We start from the raw sequence: 21,877 nt of genomic DNA, 5'->3' as shown, positions 1-21,877 counted from the left end.
TCCATCTCATTTCATCTACTTTCATCTTATTCCATATAATTTAATCTCATTCCATCTCACTTCATCCGATTTCCTCTTATTTCATCTTATTACATCTTGGTTCTCATTTCATCTCGTTTCATTTCATCTCATCTCACTCCATCTCATTTAATCTAATTTCATCTCATTCCAACTCATTCCATCCATTTCATCCCATTCCATCTCATTTCATCTATTTTCATCTCATCCCATCTCTCATCTCATTTCATCTCATTCCATCTCATTTCATCCCATTCCATCTCATTTCATCTAATTTCATCTCATTTCATCTCATTCTATCTCATTTCATCTAATTTCATCTAATTTCATCTAATCTCATTGTCATGTATTTAAGTGTGTGTGTATTCCATAAAACCTATTCTCTTATCTAATTACATGTTGCAGCCATTCAATGTTCGTCAGTGAAGGTATTTCATCGCGGGAGTCACTTCTAATTCTGACTGGGGGAGTTGATGAATCCTGCTGTCTCTCTCACTCGCACTCACATCCTGTGTCCTGTGGGACAACCAAGGATCGTGGGAATGTGGGATACAACATACAATGCACAACATACAACATACAACATTCGATACACAGCATACAGTATGCAACATGCAGCTATGGTCAAAGAGAGGAGCAGGCAGGAAGAATGTTCTATCACTGTACCAAAGTAAGACTATCAATGACTCCCTAAATGTGGAAGTAAATTTAAACATAGGGAATTAAGTGTGTACTAAATTCGTAGTCATATAGTGAACATTCGGACGATTTGGCTTCTTGCACACTCCACAGTCTTCGCACATGGCTCCAAAGCTTAATTTAAATGTGATCAAATTATTATTTTGTTTGACTTTAGATTGCCTCAGTAAATAACTTCTTGATCATAGATTCTTCTTCTTCTTGATCTTTGCCTCAGTATCATAGATTTTACATTTCCTTAGCAATAAAAGGTGGATCTTACATAGTATCGACTTCGAGATTGAAACGTAGTTTGGATCATTCATCACCTCAACTTAAGTTTCACTACAAAATCGATACTAAGCAATTATAAACTCTCATATTGCCAAGGTAAGAAAATGACTATTTATAAAACCAGTAGTACTACTGCTAGGCTTTTTTGTTAACTTACTTCTTTCAGTACACTCAACCTATCAACACGAGATAATGTCTGTTGATTATCAGTCAACTGGCCGCTGCATGCTTATCAATGAGTCCGTCAATGTTGCAGATTATCTATAATCAGTAGGATAGGCTACGAGTTGTTTATTTTCAATGGCATCGTTTATACGATTTTCTCAATATGTACGTTGACTATTATTTTGATGGTTAAGGTTGTCAAATGTATTCTATGGAACAATGCTTCATATTATGATACAATTAAATGATTAAAATATTTGCAAGTCATGTCCCTTTTCCAGTTGGGAACTCCAGCAATAACTCCCTTACTTGTTTAATTGATGATAACTTTTATAAGACAAAAACAATCTAGATTTTGAAATTTGTTCCCAACTGCACTTCCTACCTAAATTACATTCTTCTACCTCTACATTTAAAGTTCCTACAAATACCACTACCAATACCTGAAACACTTTAAACCTTTTCAAGATCAACTAACGACAATGAAACTTAAAGGCCGATAAAGAAACCACTTCATGTGAAACCATTGAGAACGATACTCAACAAAGAACAGTAACGGTCGGGGTGACACAAGCACTTACCACTTACCACTTACCACTTCCTCGCTGTCGCTAGTGCACTTTCGTGTAGTAGGAAAGTACAGCAGTCTCCAGTCTGTAGTACAGGCTCGAATAATGGCTCGGCTTATTGTTTAATTGCCACAACGGATGCGGGCTCGCCTTGTGTTTCTAAGCTTTCCCCTCCTGGTAATTGAGTAATGCAGAGGAATGTGGGTAATTCTGGTGACAGTGGCTATTCATTTTGTGACCACTTGGTCAAATGGTACAGTGTGGTAAAGCTAGAAGTAGTCGATTTTGGTAGTATTTGGTGCGAAAATATTAAGTGAGATTTTGAGAATTGAGTAGGCCAGTTAAGATTGCGAAAATGAATGATAATTGTGGGTTATTGAAAATTCAATAACGATTTCACTGTTGTAGGTAGACTGGACAAATATACTTAAAAATACACAACATATTGGTACTACAAGTGTAACTGCACCTGTTCACCATAAAATGTTTCTTAGATTCTTCATTTAGCAATTAAATGTAGGAATTTGATCGTGACCCCAAGTTAAGGTCGTCCTCAGTTTTCTATTTTAGTATGTCAACAGAAGTTTTATTGAACTAGTGTGTCGCAACTGAATTACAAGTGAAAATTAAAAAAAAACCTACAATTGTAATGCAAACTTAAGATATAAACTTAAAATATCACAGAATACCGGTACATAAATTTGGTAAGGGTACTGTATAAAGTAGCATATTCACTCAGAGTAAATGCATTTGATGAGAGGAACACTTATAACTATTTTCTAGAACAAGTACAATTTTTTGATCAAATTTATAATATACATGAAAATTATGGTTTTACCAAAATAATGTATGTCCATTGCAAAGTAAGAATTTATCGTAAAAAGGCTTTAAAATGTAAATGAGCGTACGTCACTCTCAGAAAATTCTAAGTCAGATAAAATAAAAGTTTAAATGATTGGTTTATTTTTAGTTTATCAAAACAAGTTCTATAAAGTGAACATTCCTTGGCTGTCTATCAGATGCCAGGCGAGTGAAGGTTGGGGAGGCAGAGTTCGCTGACCCTGATTTTGAGGCAACTCACATCTCCAGAAGTCTAGACGCCAAGTCGCCTCCGGCATTAGAAAATGACAGGAGCGGCCGAGCGAGGGGCAGCATTAATTGAATGGTGTTGAAGCCCCGAGCCTAGAGCTTGGACAGCAGACCTCGAGAAAAGGAACAGTTTATATAGCAAGGACTGTAGAATACACACCAAAAACAAAATTCATACATGAGAGAAACAAGATCGTAGTGCGTGGACAGCACATCTCAAAATAGGGAACAGTTCATAGGCTTGGACTGAAGAATACACGATCAAAGAACGATTCTTTGATAAGAGGAAAAAGATCTTAGTGCTTGGACTGTAGAATATACGGCCACATACAATTACTGATGAAATTCACTAAAAATAGAGCGTGGACGTCAAGATACAACTTCAGAAATCGGTTCATAAACCTTGAACTGCAGGGTACAACATCAGAGATCAGTTCATAGACCTTGAACTACAGGTTAAAACATCAGAGATCGGTTCATAGACCTTGAACTGCAGGGTATTATATCGGAGATCAGTTCATTAACCTTTAACTACAGGGTACAACATCAGAGATCAGTTCATAGACCTTGAACTGCAGGGTACAACATCAGAGATCAGTTCGTAGACCTTGAACTGCAGTGTACAACATTCGAGATCAATTCATAGACCTTGAACTGCAGGTTAAAACATCAGAGATCAGTCCATTGACCTTGAACTGCAGGGTACAACATCCGAGATCAGTTCATATACCTTGAACTGCAGGGTACAACATCTGAGATCGGTTTATAGACCTTGAACTGCAGGGTACAACATCCGAGATCAATTCATATGCCTTGAACTGCAGGGTACAGCATCAGAGTTCAGTTCATAGACTTTTAACTGCAGTTTAAATCATCAGAGATCAGTTCATAGACCTTGAACTGCAGGGTACAGCATCAGTGATCTGTTTATAGACCTTGAACTGCAGGGTACAGTACAGTATCAGACATTAGTTATTTATTAGAATAAATAGATCATGGAGCTTGGACTGTTTTAAAACATCATCAGAACATGGCCAAAAAGTTTTTAAATACAGGAATAACATCAAAGAGTACATTTCAAGGAGTTCACAGAGATAGTATTACCACAATTCCACTCTAGCAACCTCTCGAGAAAAGATTATACAATTAGATTCTGGTACATGTTCCATATCACATTTCTGGTTCAGTAAACAATTTATAAATCTACAGACACCGCTGCGGATATTCAATGTAGAAGAGATAAAAACCGGTTTCAACCCAAGTAGGCCTCTGCTATCACTAACTGGTTCAGCTGGATCTGATACGGGAGCCATGAATTTGATTATTAGTTACTACCAGTCCGATATTTATTGATGACTTTTTGAAGGAGTCGTCCACCGGAAGAAAACTTGTTTTATAATTGTACAAAAAACGCGTTGGAAACTCGACCGAGAGTCCATTAAATAACTTTCGGATAAAGTAATCGATTTAATTTGATCTCTAATACGATGTTTTACTGGGTGTACCACTGACTTGATTAAAGATTGTCACACTATGTTGCCTCTGGAATTGACATTGAATTAGTTACACACTTGCAACGCTTATTTTTTTCTTTGTCGTGCATTGCTTCTGGTATAGACATTGCACATGTCGCTGATAAACTTGCGTTTTGTCACATATTATTGCCTCTGTGCCTGGTATTTTACACGTTTTAGTTGCCGGTAACATCTAATATTCTGCTAGTCAAATAATCTGAAACTGGTGTTTCTCCAATAATTATTTATATTACACAGCAAACATTTATTTGTCATTGCTGCCATCACAGTATATGAACAATTGTTTTAGCAATTAAATACATTTTGCATTATGATAACCAACTGTATATTGCTTATGGATCTGGCCTTCCTTTTTCAGTAGTTTGTCTAAACATCCTTTTCTGCTTATCATGTTACTATACGTTAAGTTACCTCTAGCTAAATTACTGTCCATTAACAATACAGATAAGCTTTTTATAGTCTCACCACATTTGCTTTTGTAAGCGAAAAGAATAGTTATTTGTGTAACTAGTGGTGAAAGTGGCACTTTGCTGCACACGAGAGCAATGTTTACGCACGAGCCGCAGGCGAGTGCGGAATGATCTCGAGTGCAGCAAAGGCCTTTTTCACTCGTGTTACACATTATATTTTTCCTACAGTCACTATAAAACATAAATAATTAGTCTTTTAAACACTATACAACACGTTTTTAGGTTCAGCTAGCAACACAATTACACAAATGGTGCCCTGGAGAAAGTAGTACCCGTGGTCCGTATCACTCCGCTATTTTTCCTCGGCAAGAAATGTGCTCCGTCTTTTGAGAATATAGTTCCGTATGTTTTTGTAATTTGAAGTGGTTTCCGCGCCTAAAAAAAATGCTTTAAAGGTATTTTCTTGTTTATTAAGACTGTAGGAATGTTTTAAAAACGTTTAAAAGAAAAGTCCAGAAAGTTCAGAAATACCAAAACTATAAACACGAAATGACAGGTTAAATCGTAGTTATAATAGTCAATCAGCTGTTCATAGTATTATTATCTTTAAGTGTTGCCAACCTATTTCCAAGCGTACACGGATTACGTGCATAATAAAACCACGCTGTTTTGTGTTGTTTGGTTGGAATCCTGATGTGCGGCAAAGTATAAACCGTGCGGCAAAGTATAAACCGTACGGCAAAGTATAAATATGCAGCAATTAGCAGCTTTCTGTACTATAAACAGTACAGGGAAGCCAACTTTGTCGGGTGACTGTAGGAAAAATATATTTTTTTTTATCGAAGTGTTGTTTTAACTGTATAAAATTTCACCGTGCCACTCAGAAAGTGCAGTGAACTTACGATGTCTAAAGATGTATTGCAAAAATTAGGAGTCAATGGCTATTAACCCTAATAACTTATTATTTTCATCTAATCTACGTAACTTTTAGACTAGTAGGTATAACAATAATAGTGACTAAGGTAAATATAGTATTAAAAGAGTGGACAGCAACAGTAACACTTTAATATATTTTCTAAAAACACAAAATTCAGCGAGACTCGCATATAAGGCAGGAACAAGGTGTTTTCAGTAATGGATTCAGTAGTTTTCAATAAGCCCTGAAACGAGAACACCGGCGCAGGTATTCCAATATCACGGGGAGGATATTGCAGACACAATATCACGATATTAATTCCATTGACGCGCTGGGGCAAGATAGGGCACGATCGTTCCCTCCCTCTACATCACTGATATCAAACTTGGCTCTCGTTACATGGCTTGCCGAAACTTTGGAATATGTTTTAGTTACATCACTGCTGAGTATAGTGAACATAGGTAAGCTGGGAAAATAAAATTAACTTTAGTAAGATGTGAAACTTATGAATTTTATTATTCCCCATGAATAAAAATACATTATATAATTACATCTTTTTGAGTGAAAATTTGTGACACTTCATTTGATGAAGGGCATACTTAAAATTCATCTAGAAAAATATTCTCATCATAAGCACAGAATATGGATCATCTGTGGCAAATCAAATCAAATCAAATCATTTTATTGGGCCAAATTAACAATTATACAGTTTGCTTTAGCCAGGTCAATACAATTATGCTATACTATACATCAATTACTAATTCTAATATTTACAATAATTACAAATTAGAGCTTTCAAAACATTTCAGGAATTCTTGGACGCTATAACAGGTTATACTTAGCAATTTATGTTTTAATTGTTTTTTGAATTTTGAAAGGCTTGGTTCCAACTTAAGGGATAATGGAAGTGAGTTGAAAAGCTTTATGCCAATGTACAATGTGTGTTTTTTTGAAAAAAGAAGTTTTGTGCTTAGGAATTGGCAAGTTAAATGAATTGCGCAACGTGTATTGATTTTTAGTAGAGAAGTCAAATTTTTTTAAGCTTGAATTTTTCAGGGTATGCTACTGTTTAAATTAATGTTTCATACTAATGTACAATAGTATGATAGTTGTTAGTGAAATCAAAGTTGGTTGGCAAAAGTGGCCCTTCCAGTTTGCATGATGCAAAATTTAGTAGGTGAGTAAGAAACTATATTTTGTAGTAGTGGACTTTGGACACTTTGTTAAAGGTACATTTAAACAGTAACATGTCGTAAATTTTACTATGTTCTTGGTATCGCTAACCGACAACAACTTCATATGATACTACTCATGTCTAATGTAGGCTATACAAAGTAAACAAGTCTGGCCACTCCAAATAAAAAAACTTGGAAACAGAAAATATCAGGTCCTAATACGAATTTATGAGTACCAGAGTTACCAACTCTTACCTTTGCCAAAAATTTAGAATTTTCAACGCACCAAAATATTGTATATCTCAAACCATTTGACGGGCACTCCTTGTATGACTCAGCCTTCTCGTTATTCTTAGGTCAGTTTTGTCTTTGTACAGCCGCTGTCTGTGCCATTTGTATGCAAATCTACAACTCGAATGCTGTCTGTCTGCAGCGATTGTGGACAGGGAGACTTTAGTGGCGACTCTATGTCATGAGAGGCTGTGGAATATCTCAGCGAGCTCTGAATGGTGAATCACTAAACTGGATTATGTGTACTTTGGATCTATTTCATGCTATGCCAGATTGCATGGTTCTTTGTCAATTACGTTATACTTACTTTATTCTGAAATGGCGACCATACAAAGTAGGTATTTTAAGGTATGGATGGAGATGAATGTAGGATGAGTGGCACGATCTTGCAGTCTTGTTAGTGTCTACGACATGTTCTTTAAACACAGCTGTTAATACAGCTAATACAGCCAATGGCAACTAAGGGACCTACATAGTGGAATCTGAACTGCATTTTTGCCTTGGTATTAACGAATTGTCTAATTATCAGGATATTACTGCGATAGTCGTAAGTACTCACAAGTGCGGACGTTAATCCACACCAGGGATCGCATCCACAGTGTATGCCTATATCCACAATTCGTGACCTCCAAGTAGCTGGATAACAGGACTACGCCACTGTCCCTGGTACAACCATCAAAGGAGTAGGCATGTCTAATAATTTTATCTATGGTGCAACTTAAGGAATTTAAACTGTGACTATTTATGGAGCTAGATGATAGCTTTGACTATTGTTGGTGATAATTATGACTAAATTCGACTCCGATAATTTGTATTCCATAACTGTATGAGCTTTAACACAGAAATACAATGTGTACTTCAATGCGTATGATTCTTTAAAAGTATTTTTATGTAGAAAAAATGTTATCCATCATTCACAACATTTAATTCTCTATCTTCCTAAAGAAAACAGTAATTTTGGACCAGTCTCGGCCCGCACTATCCCGGGAATGTTGGTGGGTCGAGTCTATTATATCTTCCTTTTTTACTGTAAAGGGTTGTTGCCTTACAAAACCAGCTTACCTCCAGTCCTAGCCGTCCCAGAGTATCAGTTTGACCCGAGCAAACTCTCAGAACACGCCGAGCTTACTAATGTATTTTCGGATAGTGTTTAGAGTTTTGAAACTGTAGAGTGCTTGCATGATAAATTTCAGAATGTATTGCAGATTTGTATAAATTTGAACATAAACATGTAGTTTAAGTTTGTTGTTTATTGTTTGTAGTTTGCATTAAATAGGCTGTAGGATTTTCCAAGACCGTACATATGTTTTACTCAACGATATACAACACGGAGTGTGAAAACTCCTACGAGATTTTTTGATGTCTGAAGTTGAAATGCTATGATTTATTTAACATAGTAGTGTAATTGCATTTTATTGAAGAACACGGAGTGTTGTATATCGTTGGTTTTACTTTACTGTTGCACTTTTAATATCTTTGTTAGTTGATGAAGTATTATATTGTAAGATGTAGTTTACATCACAGAGCACATTTTACTTCTGACATTTTGACTATGAAACGAGACGTAGTAGACACAGAAATAGACTAAAATAAATATTTTACGATAAATATTTCAAAGTTCTCCTCAACTCGACGAGGGTAAGCACGGAAATAGGTAGAAAGTTTTATTTAGGGTTTTAGAAATATAACTATATGGGTGGACTTAAGGGCTTAGAACTCATCAAGGCCCCTTTTGATCAATTTAAAATTCAAACTCTTTACCTCTTGCTTTGCACGAAACGACCTAACGTAGCGACTGGACGTCCAGAATCACGAAAATTAACATATGTGGCTACATATATTTACAATGAATTATAATACACTAGTCTGCATTTCATGTTCAAGTATGATACTTTTGTACTTCCAGAATTTGGCTTATTTCATCTTCTTCTACAATCTCTGCAGAGTACTGAAATGGTTCTAGAGCAGCATCAGAAGATTCTGTAGTCTTCACTCTCTGAAAGTTCCCCATCATCAGCAGCAGGATTTCCTGGAAACAACACAAGTCAGTGTATTAACAATCTTCACCTTCAAGTTTCCATTCAATAATACACTTATAGTTTCCTTGCCAATACCATATCTATAGAACATTTACAATGCATAACTAAGCCGTTTGTTAAAAGTTTTTACGAGTAATCCCTTGTAAGGGAAGTAATAAGCAATTAATGTCTGAAGTATTATATTACATATCGTCACAATATTAAATGGGAAACATCGGCAATATTGAGTGGAATCTGACTTTACTGCTGTAGTAAGTTATAACAGTGGATTTTACTACAGATATAAACACTGTCCTCGTTCTATTTGGTAGAAAATTGTTTTCTTGTGGGTTCTGTAAGACAGTAAATCACCCTGTAAATACTGATGTTTTTTGTGTTTTTAGTTTTATGTCGGGTAAACTTTGGGTTTGTACGTTGGGTAAAATGTTAAGGTTATGTAAATGTATCTGAAGTATAAACGTCAGTTAACATTTCATGAATTGGGATTTGGGGTATATGAAATTGGGATGGTATCTAAAACCAAGCCCTCGTTGGAAATAACTTTTGTTCATGACAGGAATAAGTACTGTGTATTTTCGTAATACTTTGTTGTTAGCTTTGAAATATACAGGGTGATTCAAAAAGGACTTTACAACTTTGAAAATTCATATAAATCTTAATAAACAAGGTACAGAGGTGGTTGTGGTGTTGTTTTAAAGGAAAACACTTCAAGTTTTTTTACCTTAAACTAAAGATGTTCTATATGACTTCCGTTGGATTTGGGGAAAATAATTATTTAGGTATGAAAAAATAGTGAAAACCGTAAAAAAATTGAGAGAAATTTACAACATTTTGAAAGTAGGGCGTTTTTTGACGGTGAAGGAGGGCGATTTTCGAAAAACGCGTAATAGTGTCTTGTAGGAAATTTAATTCCGAACCTACGTTTTTTCCTCCAATCTTTTCTAGCTCTTACCGTTTTCGACCTATAGCCGTTTGAAAAAAACGAGTTTTGTCGTTTTCAGAGGTCCGCCATTTTGGATTTTTGGGGGGTTGAAAATTTGAAAATGCGACTTTTTGGAATGTTATGGGTGGTTTGGAACCAAGAAATGCAAGTGTGCGAAATTTCAACTCCCTAGCACATCTAGGAGTGGGTGTATCGCCTTCACCGTCAAAAAACGCCCTACTTTCAAAATTTTGTAAATCTCTCTCAAATTTTTAACGGTTTTCACTATTTTTTCATACCTAAATAATTATTTTCTCCAAATCCAACGGAAGTCGCATTGAACATCTTTAGTTTAAGGTAAAAAAACTTGAAGTGTTTTCCTTTAAAACAACACCAAAACCAGCTCTGTACCTTGTTTAATAAGATTTATATGAATTTTCAAAGTTGTAAAGTCCTTTTTGAATCACCCTGTATTGTTCCATTACAACAGATATGGCTAGATTTGATGCCAAGTAAAACAAAAATTTGTTTGGAGACTTGTGAAATGGTTTCTTTTAATATATTTTGACAAAATCCTTTATGACATTTAATTCAGGATCACTTTGTAAACCTTGATCGTACAAGGACATGAGACATGTCTCCCTACAAATGCCTGAAGGCAATTCCAGCATTGCATGACTTTCTGGTAGACATGTGCCAGATAATTTACTGCATTGCACAATAGTTTACTTGCCAAGAATTCACCCCGTATTGCTGACACTAATAAACAGCTGATTCCACTTGGAATGCATCCATAACCAGCAAGCTATCACACCGAAATGGATCATGCATTTTATTACGAATCTATACCAAAATGATCATACAGTTGAGTAAAAAACGTGAAACCAAATTTTGAATATTTTGAAAACGTCTCGACTGTAATTGCTGGACACATGTTGAGTTTAAAACAATGGATGTATTTTACTGAGTATTTTTTTAAAATGAATATCGATACGTTTGAGCTGGGGAAATAAAGGTACTATATTGATACTGTGTATGCAGTTTTAAGCTAAGGAAAGTATTCTGTCTTTCATCATCCAACAATGGACGTAGTTCACCTTCCTTCGATAAGTTCAAATATCAACAGAAACATTTGAATAAATTGTTTGAAATGAAAGAAAATCTGTAGAACTCCGATTCAATCTCTGTCTTTCGAACCCTTAAAATTTTAAAACAATTGTTTCAATTTATCTTTAATTTTACTAATCATTCCTCTCCTGTCAAGTTGCTAACTAAGAAACTTGTCAAGTTTAAGTCATGTAGTACATCTTATTACAAAGCTCGATAAAACATGTTTTCACGATTTTTCAACACCAGCAAGCATTGTTAACGGTGTGGTAGGGCAACATTGTCTATTGGTTGCAACATTGACTTTTAAACATAAGTGTAAGGTTATAATCCTTAACACTAATGACATTTAGCCAAGTAAATTCTGTGACTTGAATTCCAGATGGGTTCAACGACTTCTTAAACAAAACAAATAGGTCCCCTTTTCAACAAGAACATTTTCTGTACCGAAGAACCTTCTCGCATCCACTACAATCCATACCATAGTAGTTATTGCCTTCACCTTGATGACCCAAACTCGACCATTACCGATATACGTGATTCATGACGTCATTAGTTTCAATTTCATTCAGGATTCAGTTGGTCAGCTGATGAGTGGGCGAGTTTATCCTTGGCAATGTTGCAAAGAGACTACAAGCTACAAGTCCTCTGATTGCGGTACACGCTGTATCTCCTTTACCGAGCTTTTATGTTAAGTCGCTAAACGCCTTTTAGCACTTCCTTTGCTGCATGATAAGTGCGATGGACATAACCCACAAAGTGCTGACTCGTTGTAGCTATTCTGAGTAGTGTCTTTTTAGATGCAAAGAAATGCTAAGATATATAGTTTACTCTATGGTTATCATAAATCTCACAAGTTCACTTATTTGAAATTCTCTTTTCTTTACATGGGTTTCTATCTACATATTATGGGAAGAACTATTCGTCTAAAGGGAACTATTTTTATAGAACTCATTCTTCTAACAAATGTGAAACAAATTATACATTCCTTAAGTGGTTGACAACTCATTATGGTTTCGTTTGCATCGTCTGTTCTCTAAAAACAGTTAATTCCAAGTCTGTTTTTTTTTTCAAAGCTTTTTTCCAATCGATTGTTTACCAAATAGCGATCACCAGTTTAATTCAAATTACATAACTACCAATTGCTATTTATGAGCTACCATTACGTTATTGCGTTTGAAACCCCTAGGAATGTATAAACAGATGCTATTGATAGAAACCACACATTCTTTCATTAATTTTTTTAATTGTAATTAAAGATAGTGAACACTGTTTTTTGTAGTAACCACATACATAAATTTGGTTAATTGTATTTGATCTAATACTGAAATCGCAATCATTTGAATGTCATGCTATCGTGTTATGCAGTCTCGTTTATTTATTTGACCCCCAGTCAATAAAAACTAGATTTTTAGCTAAACATAGAGCGCACACAAGTCTTATTTTTAACCACCTGCATCGATGTGATCCAATACCTCACCAAAATCTGTATAATTTACACCATACGAAAGTGTTAGTCGAACCTGCATCCACTCGCAAAAACCAAACAAAAAACAACTCAATCAACTGGAGGTGAACCGGGGTCGGTCTGGTGACCTTGGGGAGAAGGGTTGAAGTTTTTGTGCACCCCCGCCGACGTCTAGACGGCCTAGCAGACAGGTCCTACACTTGTCCGTCCGTCTGGTGTAATCATAGAACGAACCAAAACAACCCCTCGCAGCTGGCCTTACAGGATCTACACTTCCACCCCCCGCCGGACTCTAATACCCTCGCTTCCTCGCCCTTAGGGTCTTCCCTGTCTTTTCACTCATCACGTATGGTCGTTGGAGTTTATTATGTAAGGATAGGATCGTACGTGGTTTTGGGAGATTTAAAAAAAATGTGCATAAACAGTATGGGTCTGTAGTTGCTTTGGTCAGGTTGGTTGCCTTTTTCGAATGACAGCTACTTTTCGGAAATTGAGTTGATTATGTAAGGGGGGGAGTTATCATGCAAGGGGGGGAGTTTATTATGGAACGTAGGTGTTTACGGGAATTTTAAAAAAATTTGTATAAAAACGATGGGTTCAGTTGCTTCAGTGAGGTTGGTTGTCTTTTTTTATGACAACTACTTTTTGGAAAGTGGTTATGATGGAGTAATGAAACAACCTAATAGGAAAAACTTAGTAGAAAAGAAAAGTAAATGGGAAACGCAGTCGGTTTCAGAGTCTCTGAAAAATGTGTATGAATTCGATGGGTTTGTTGGGGGAAGTTTGGTTGCTCATTTAGAATGAATACCTGGAGATACATTATACAAGCAGCAAACGTAATCTTTAAGGCCTTATTTGAAGGTGTTTGAGTACTATGGGTCTGTAGTTGTTTGAGGGAGTTTGGTTGCCTTGTTGCAAGATCCTTGTTTTGCAAGATTACAGAGCCATAAGAGATTTTAAGGTCGACAGGCAGAAACATCCCGAAGCATAGAATAGTTTACCAAAGTTTCATGCATAAAGCATTACAAACAAATTTGATACATATCAAACCTTTGATACATGCTTACTATTCCACCCTTATTTCACCTTTAATTTCACTTTATTTGTTTTAATAGAACCTGTTTGGAGTTACAGTACCGGCACTTCAAGTCATTTCCAGCCACTTTTTACATGTATTTTACAAGCAATAAATTGCCATACTGACCAATGTGCTTGAGAAGAACATAAACATGTGTAATCAAAACCAATATTACAACTAATATACAATTTATACGAGTATAACATTTGTAATGCAAACAGAATATTCAACAATGCCATTAGGAACAAGAAACCAACAGGCCAATGACCGTGGCAAGGACCTTAGTCAATTAAGGCATTCTCTATCTTGCCTGATCTAGATGACGGTTGATTTAGTTTTGTGACCAAATAGATAAGAAAAGAAAGAGATTAAGACAAGAAAGGACGGAAATGAGGCATTAATGTCTGTAGAAAGTTATGATGGCTTGAAGGTGATCCGATCTATCAAGACGCAGAATCAAAAATACAGACCTAACATCATATTCAACAATGACATCAGAAACAGAATAAACCATACTTACATACCATTTGCAATTAATAACAACACGCATAAGCCAAAACTATATGTTTTTACCTCGACATCGTTAGAAGCACTGACTATTTGTACTGGATACTGGATTCCTGAATAATTCTGGTGCAAACGCAAAACAACTGACAAACATATAATATTGAAAAAAATGTTTGCACCATTTGCAAGTACGTTCTTTTGCTGGTTCTTCGGACAAAGCTTAAGAATGGAAAACACCCGAACCATCGCTGGAATAGTAAATAAAAGTTGTAGTTGTATACGTAGCAGTTAGACAATTAACGAGAGAAGTCAATAGAGTAGAAAATGATGTAATACAGTAATACCTTTTGAGAGGGTTACACTGCATAACAAATCAAAACTGATTCAAAAATTCAACAATGGCAACAGAAACTACGGACCAAAAGGTCAATGATTCACAACGGCAGAGTCCTTAGTCAATTAGTGTGAGGTCTTCATACATCCTTATCTAGATGACTGTTAATTTCGCTTTGTGTAGACCTAGCAGTTACAGATTAGACCAGGGAAGATAAGAGAGGAGGAAATGAGGTACTAATGCCTGAAGAGAGTTATGATGGTGTTTTAAGGTGGGCTGATCTATTTGGACGTAAGTAGTGGTCTAAATTCAGCTGGTCATCAGCATTAAGCTGATGCAACTGCTTTGGCAGGGTAAACTAAATGGGGGATTTGCTCCAAATTATTATAGTGTGCTTCCGAGACTCAGAACATTCAGTTAAGCTTCGGTGTTGCACAGCGTAAATTTGCATTATGTATTTTTCTTTTGTCTCAGTCGAAATCTTTCCTATTGCCAAACTTGTGGAAGTAATTTTGTTACAAATGAATATAGCCACCGAAAATAGCAACTGTGAAATAACAACTTTCCACTTATCAATAAAATCCCAATTTAAATGTTTTTGAATTGATTGTTACCAATTTTACCTTCTGCTCCAAATGTAGCTTTATTTCACTAAGTGCTATTCGTTAACTGATTTACACTAATTTGCATTTTGTTGCATAATGTCTAAGAAATTTTATTTCAATTTAAACTATCTTTAAGGAGGACAGATTTAATACATACATCGATTCTTTAAAGCAATACTAATGTTAAAAATATATTATGACAGGAAATTAAGCTTGCTATTAAATTCAATGCTAGGTTCCAATCTGAGTCCGCTGACTTGGGGCCGCATGTAGTCTTCTCTACTACTGTAAAGCAAAATCTTCAGTCAGTTTATATTTGTGTTTGGGTAAAATAAGATTTGAGGGTGATGATGTATCGTATATTTCAAATGGTATACGATATTTGAAGATAATTTTTTGTAAATATACTGTACTCTCTGGTTTGAACTATCAGAGGAAATTCAGTCAAACACATCTATAATTTGGTTAAAATACTTTTAAGTTGGTAAAAAATCAAAAGTACGCCAAATGTGCTACATTTACCAGTCAGAAGCATTAGTGGCAATTTTCTTCAGCTAATCCAAGGGTGAAGTATTTACGAGCTGTTTCATCCACGCTGAAACTAGATTGGAGAATCAAGATTCTGTCCAAACCCGACTCGGACGGGAGCCAGTCTTCATAAACAACCACGATTATGACCGACGGGTGTGGTATTAATTTAAAAACGATTAACCCGATAAGAGGGCTGATAATGGTGACCTGGGGCTAGCATCCCTCATTAGGGGCGATAAGCGCGGGTCTTATCTTTCGGCGGGAAGCTCCGATAGGACTACCACTTCATAAATCGCCCGGAACCAATTAAAAAGCGACTTAAGCCTCGGCTCTTAATAACTGTAATTTCGAGCTCGCATTATAGATTCACACGGCTCTGACCGTAGGGTTAATAAATTCACTTTTATAAAGGCCAATAAATCGTCGAGTACGGCAACGCGGACGACGAACGTTCGAACGTTCTCGGCCTTGTCTTTAATTTAATTCGAACCGAGCGGAGGTAATTGAGCGTAATCTCGCCCTGTAGATTTTGGGCAGGTGGATCCTCCAGCCCGCCTTTCGCGTGTAACTCTAGACAATTACAATTACACCGAATTGTTAATGCGGGCTTGGGCCTGCTATTCTTATTTACAGGGTGTTCGTTAATTATAGCCTTTCACGATTAATTGTGCAGCTCCCGTATGTGAAATTGGCGGTGGGAAAAGTACAGTGGGCGGTTTTATTTAAATAATTGCCGCCCTTTAGGCTACTTTTGTCTGAATTCCGCAGCCGTCTGCGGATTGTTTGATACTTTGTTGCGTGGAGGCTTTGAATCCGTTGAATCTTCCTTCACTTCATTTATCGCGATCCTTGAAATTTGTTTACTTCAAGTCTTATGTTTTGGGCATGCTTGATATTGTCGTTTATGGTGCAAATGTCCTCATCGATTCTCATGGTGGAAAGGTATCCCTACTTAGCCTTCGCAGCAATCGTCGTTTAAGATCATCCAATTTCGTAAATCTCCCATCAAAACAGCGACCATGGAAACCATCTCATACTCGGATTGTGTTTTGGAATATCGTAAAAAATGATCATTGAAATCTTTGACTATTGATGAAATTTCAGTACCCAATAGTCAATGATTTAAACATTCTCATTCACGCTATCTTAGACCGATCTGAAATTATTCTTGATTGCGGTGGAATATACCACTGAGTAGCATTCAAAGCAATCATTCACTCATATAAATCAACTTCAGAAGTTCCAAGCAATAAACTCACAGCCAGCCCACCAAGACTAGGATGACCATTGAAGAACGAGCCCCATTCAAACCCTCAGCCAATTTGCAGCCCACACCGACATGTTGAGAGTTAATAGTTGTTATTGAGCAAAATGGAAATGTTTAGAGACCTTTTACATGCAAGCGAGAAGTAAACCGTGCCGAGTAAGGAGAGAACGTTGGTGTTGTTAAATCAGAGAGGCTTGTCGTCAAGACATAAACAATCTCTTACAAGGTGAGTGCAGCCACCCACCCACGAGTCTTTTGCTCAGTCAGAGCAATCAATTGTGAAGGTGATGGTAACACTCGATATGAGCTTGCTGCAAGCTAAATGTGTTGGCATCATAGGTCATTTCGTTGTGAGTAGTTTGAAGAAAATTCTTGAAAAGTGTATCAGGATGATTTACTTTTGGTCATTACTTTTGTTGTGGGAACAACACGTTAATCAAACTGTAATTGGGTTTTCAAGAAGATTTTAAAGAACAGGTTTTATAAATGCAAGACTTATTTTAACGCTCATTAGCGAAGAAGAAGATACGTATGTGGGTCGTATTGTGAAGTCCATTTGAGTGGATGAGTGCCATCGTATTATATAATCTGATATTATATTAGGTATCTTCTGTTAAATCATAAAGATTTTACTTAGAAATTCTAAGGGGTTTCCAAATGTACATTGGAATAAAACTTGAGCACTATTTCACTAAAGTGTAGTTAACAAATCTACTAAAAAATACCTACTCGAAAACTCCAGTTTCGTGGGATTTTACATCTTAGAAATTGCCTGTCCATATTGCCTTTGGCTTGAACATAGACGTTGAGTGCCTTGTATGATTCACTTAAACCCTTGCCTACTACCTGTATCCAACCAAACGAACTGAGTATTACTTCAACCAATTTAAAATATAGTTTTACCACTTTTTTGGAATGTCAGATCCTAAATAGATTTTCTTTTTTTATTGGGAATTGTAAAAACCCTCGGTCCTTGAGGGTAGTGTGGGACTCACACCAATCATCCAATACAGCTGATATTTCTTTTCGATCTTTAGAAGCGTTCCTATGACGTTTTCTAGTAACATTTCAGGAATCAATCAACAACATCGAGAATCCACAATGTCATTTGAGGATTCGTTAACTGGGCACTGCAGACATCACCTGGTCCATTGACAGCCGATATCACATTCCCGCGGTTCACGCCCGCCTTTGTTTCCCTCTCTTTCTGACTGACACCTGCGATCGCTTTGACGGATTGCAGCAGGTTCTCAAAGACACCAGCCATTTATCTCGGCCGCACTCCGGAAATATCGTTTTGTGTTGGGACGAACTGTATGATTTATTTACGGCCTTTAGTCGACCGCAGGTTGCAATATCTGATTTAGAGGGGAGATTTTGCAGCCCTCCCCAAAACATTTAGAGTCCCAGGTAGCGCTTTTGTGCTTTGACCTCTGACTCGTTTTGGAGTGCTCATTGTATATTGTTGACGTTGTGAGCTGCTTGTCACATATTGATGGCTTTATTTGGGGTGTTTGATATCAATCGTACAGCTCAGTGTGTGTATGCTTTTCTGAGGGGTAGATGTTGGGATTGAGCTGAGGGCACATGAAATTGAGAAGACAACTACCTTTGTCCTTGAAGAAGATGAATTCCTATCTATAGTTCTTAGTTGGTGTGTGGTTTGTTCATTTAGTTATCATCAGTTAGTTAGTTCTGAGAACATTGCTTCAAAACACTGGGCAAGTCATTGTTTGCAAAAACCAAATTGCACCCATCGATGATAGCATCTAGCTATCCCTTTTCAACGTCCACAATTGTGAAACATCATTTTACCAATTACATTGTAATTTACAAACTATACCAATCAGCATAATCCACGTTAATGTTTAATTGTATCTAATCTACGATCACGACACAGCATTATACTGCACAAATGACGATAACTCGCAACTGGCAGCGGACAATGTCAGATATCGTTGAACATTTTACCCTGAACATGACGCGTGGTCACGCCAACGGATGTGACATATCACCGGAAGTAAGTGCGGTGCCATTTACATATCGATACCGGAACTGACACAAACACCTCAAATTGGCAAAACCGGAAGATTTAACTAGAGACTGGACTCATAAATTACAGCTATTGGTGGACGCTCGCAGTGGAACTAATCTATGCACTCTAGTTTGTGCGGGATTAGTTTTCAATGTGCAGAGTTGACATCCCATTCCTGTGTTGAAAGTGGTTTTAAAATTAAAAGTAACTGAATATTATTGACAGATTGTCTTGCTGACACTGATTTCTGCCATATACGTCGACTTTTGTTGTTTATTAGGACTAGTTTTAGCTTTGGATTTGGAGAATAGGCAGCAGCTTTAAATTTCTAGAGAGTTTTCAATGAAATTAAACATAGTTAAATTGGTCCACTGACAGAGTTTACTGATGTAAATTTCCGATTTCTTGCGTCTACAGAGATTTTCGTTGCCAGGAATAGTTTGTACACCCTAGAATCTGGAGAGTAGACACCTCATTCTCATGTAAAAATTTAATGAGTGTTAGAATTGTTATGCTTAAAAATGGACTGAGAAACCTATAGGATGCACTGTTGTTGTATGATTTTTGTCGTCTTTACTAACTTTTGTTGTGCAGAATTAGTTAAGCATAGACTGTAGAGATGAAAATTGTAACCAGGTTAGAATAATTCATCTTAATCATTTAAGCCACTAAATATGTATGCTGTTACTTATTACTATCATCTAAGACAAGAGCAAGTAACAACACACAAACTACCGATTAAATCCAAATTTCTATCCAGGTCCCTTTGCCGCACAAGTCCGAATGGGATATAAACTCAAAGGAGCTTTTAACCCAAAAACCTTATTTACGGCGTTATTCATCGCATTAGTTTTGTAAATTGGATTTTACAAGCCCCAGCTACCGGTTGTCCCTCTTGATACTTGGCCACGGGGATTTTCCGATTTGCATCTCTTAGCATAATGGGCCAAGTTTTGGTATCTGACAGCGTGAGCTTGATATACGCACGATCCCATTTGTCCTTTATTGTGGCTTTAGATGCTGGGAACGACAATAGCTCGGAAGAAATATCGATGGTTGTTAAATTAGCTTTGTGGTAAGGAAAAGGAGTTTTGGAAATAATTTTGTTGGATCGTTTGTGAAATAGTGGAACATAAGTATGAAGAGCTTAAACATTTCGGAGGTGTTATTGTGAAATATTTACAACTGTAAAACAATGTGGATGACTTTAAGATGTGAAACGCCTTCTTTCACGTTTTTTATACGCAATTTTGATTTGAAGTTATGGTAAAGGATTTTCAGTTAATCATTGCTGAAACGTTTTCAAAAAAATGTGAGATACTTGTTAGTTGTCAAGCCATTCCAAAAATGTCTTTTGAAACGCAATTTCGATTTCAAGGAAACACAGCTATTAGTGTGTGAAACCATTCCTAAAAGTAATAAGGAAAAAAGTCTTTCATACGTCATACCATTTCTAAGACTAACTTCAAACCAAATGGTAATTTAAAGTTAAGTCAAAAGACTTTCAGATGGAATGCCATAGCTAACACATCTCAAGGAACTTTGAAGATGAATAGAACAATTTCTCAGAGTCGTAAAGAATATCTATGCCTCTTTAATCCTACTATTTCAAAACAAATTGAATGAACTTTAGATGACTAACCATTGCTAAAATGTAGAGACGTTTTAGAAATGAGAGTCCTTTGCAGTGTCTTGAAATTTAAATAGGGATTGGAGTCAATTCCTATTTCAATTTCAAGATACTGCAAAGAATTTTCATTCCAATACCCCTTTCAACCAACAATTTCGAAGCAGAATAAGGCAACAGTAATTAATACAACTTCTCTGAATCTTAAAGTCAATTCTGAAACTTGACAATTCTAAATGGATTGCCTCCCAACACCAAGACACATTGGCTTGTTGAGTAATGTCTGCTGCCTCCAAAAACACCGCACATTCGTTTGCGTCCGCAACGGAAGCGAACTTGTACTTGTTATGAGGCCGTGTTCGGCTGGAAATGAAATATCTGCGATCCTCCAATATATCAGGCAGAAACATTATAAACGGTAGCAGCAAGTTGCCAGAAAAGGGAAGCCACTAAAATACTTGTCCTGTTATTAAACATAAATAACCAACCGGGCCTGCCCGAGGCGGCGGGACCTGACTGGGTAAATGGAGCCGCAGATTAGCATGAGCGGGAGTTGGGAAGAGGAGTTTATGCTGGAGTGTGAGGTTGTATGTGTAAAATAAGTGAGACTATTATAGTATGTTCAGTCATAGCATAATGAGAAAGCCCCAGAGAACCTACGAGAAGGGAAAAGCGGATGCGTTTGAAGTAGTGGCAAAGTTGGAACCATCCTGATGTCAAATCGGGATTCAATCAACGCCATCTATGAATTGGCCGTTGTCATTACCAAAAGTGTTGACACTTTTCAGCATTGCGTAGATCTTTGGGCCTTGGATCTTCTATGGTTCTGTTTGTTTTAACTATTCACGTTCTTATATAAGGAGTGGAAGAACGAAATGAGGTTTTCAAACAGAATCATTAACGAACATGGCATTGAGGAATAAAAGATCAGCCTGCTGTGCTATGAACTGATGACCGATTATCCAGTCATCTGTTCATGGATGTTCCTAACATTACTGAACAAACAGCCTTCTAGAAAACAGTTACATTGTACTCAGTTGTCAGAAGACTATAGACTACAGACCACCGCAGACGTTTAGCTTTACGGCACTGCAGTTTCAGTACAAACAGATTACCTCTGGCTAAAAGTCCTCATAAAACTCAACTTCCAGATGGGACTTTCAGTCAGCAAACAGTTGGTATGTGACGTAATTGGTGCAATTAGATGCACTTCCTGT

The sequence above is a fragment of the Macrosteles quadrilineatus genome, unplaced genomic scaffold (assembly GCF_028750875.1).
Source record: "Macrosteles quadrilineatus isolate MER2022 unplaced genomic scaffold, UCM_ALF_1.0 Scaffold_9__3_contigs__length_116548681, whole genome shotgun sequence".
In the NCBI taxonomy this organism is placed as follows: Eukaryota; Metazoa; Arthropoda; class Insecta; order Hemiptera; family Cicadellidae; genus Macrosteles; species Macrosteles quadrilineatus.
The sequence above is the reverse complement of the archived record's forward strand: the minus strand, read 5'-3'. Positions refer to the sequence as shown.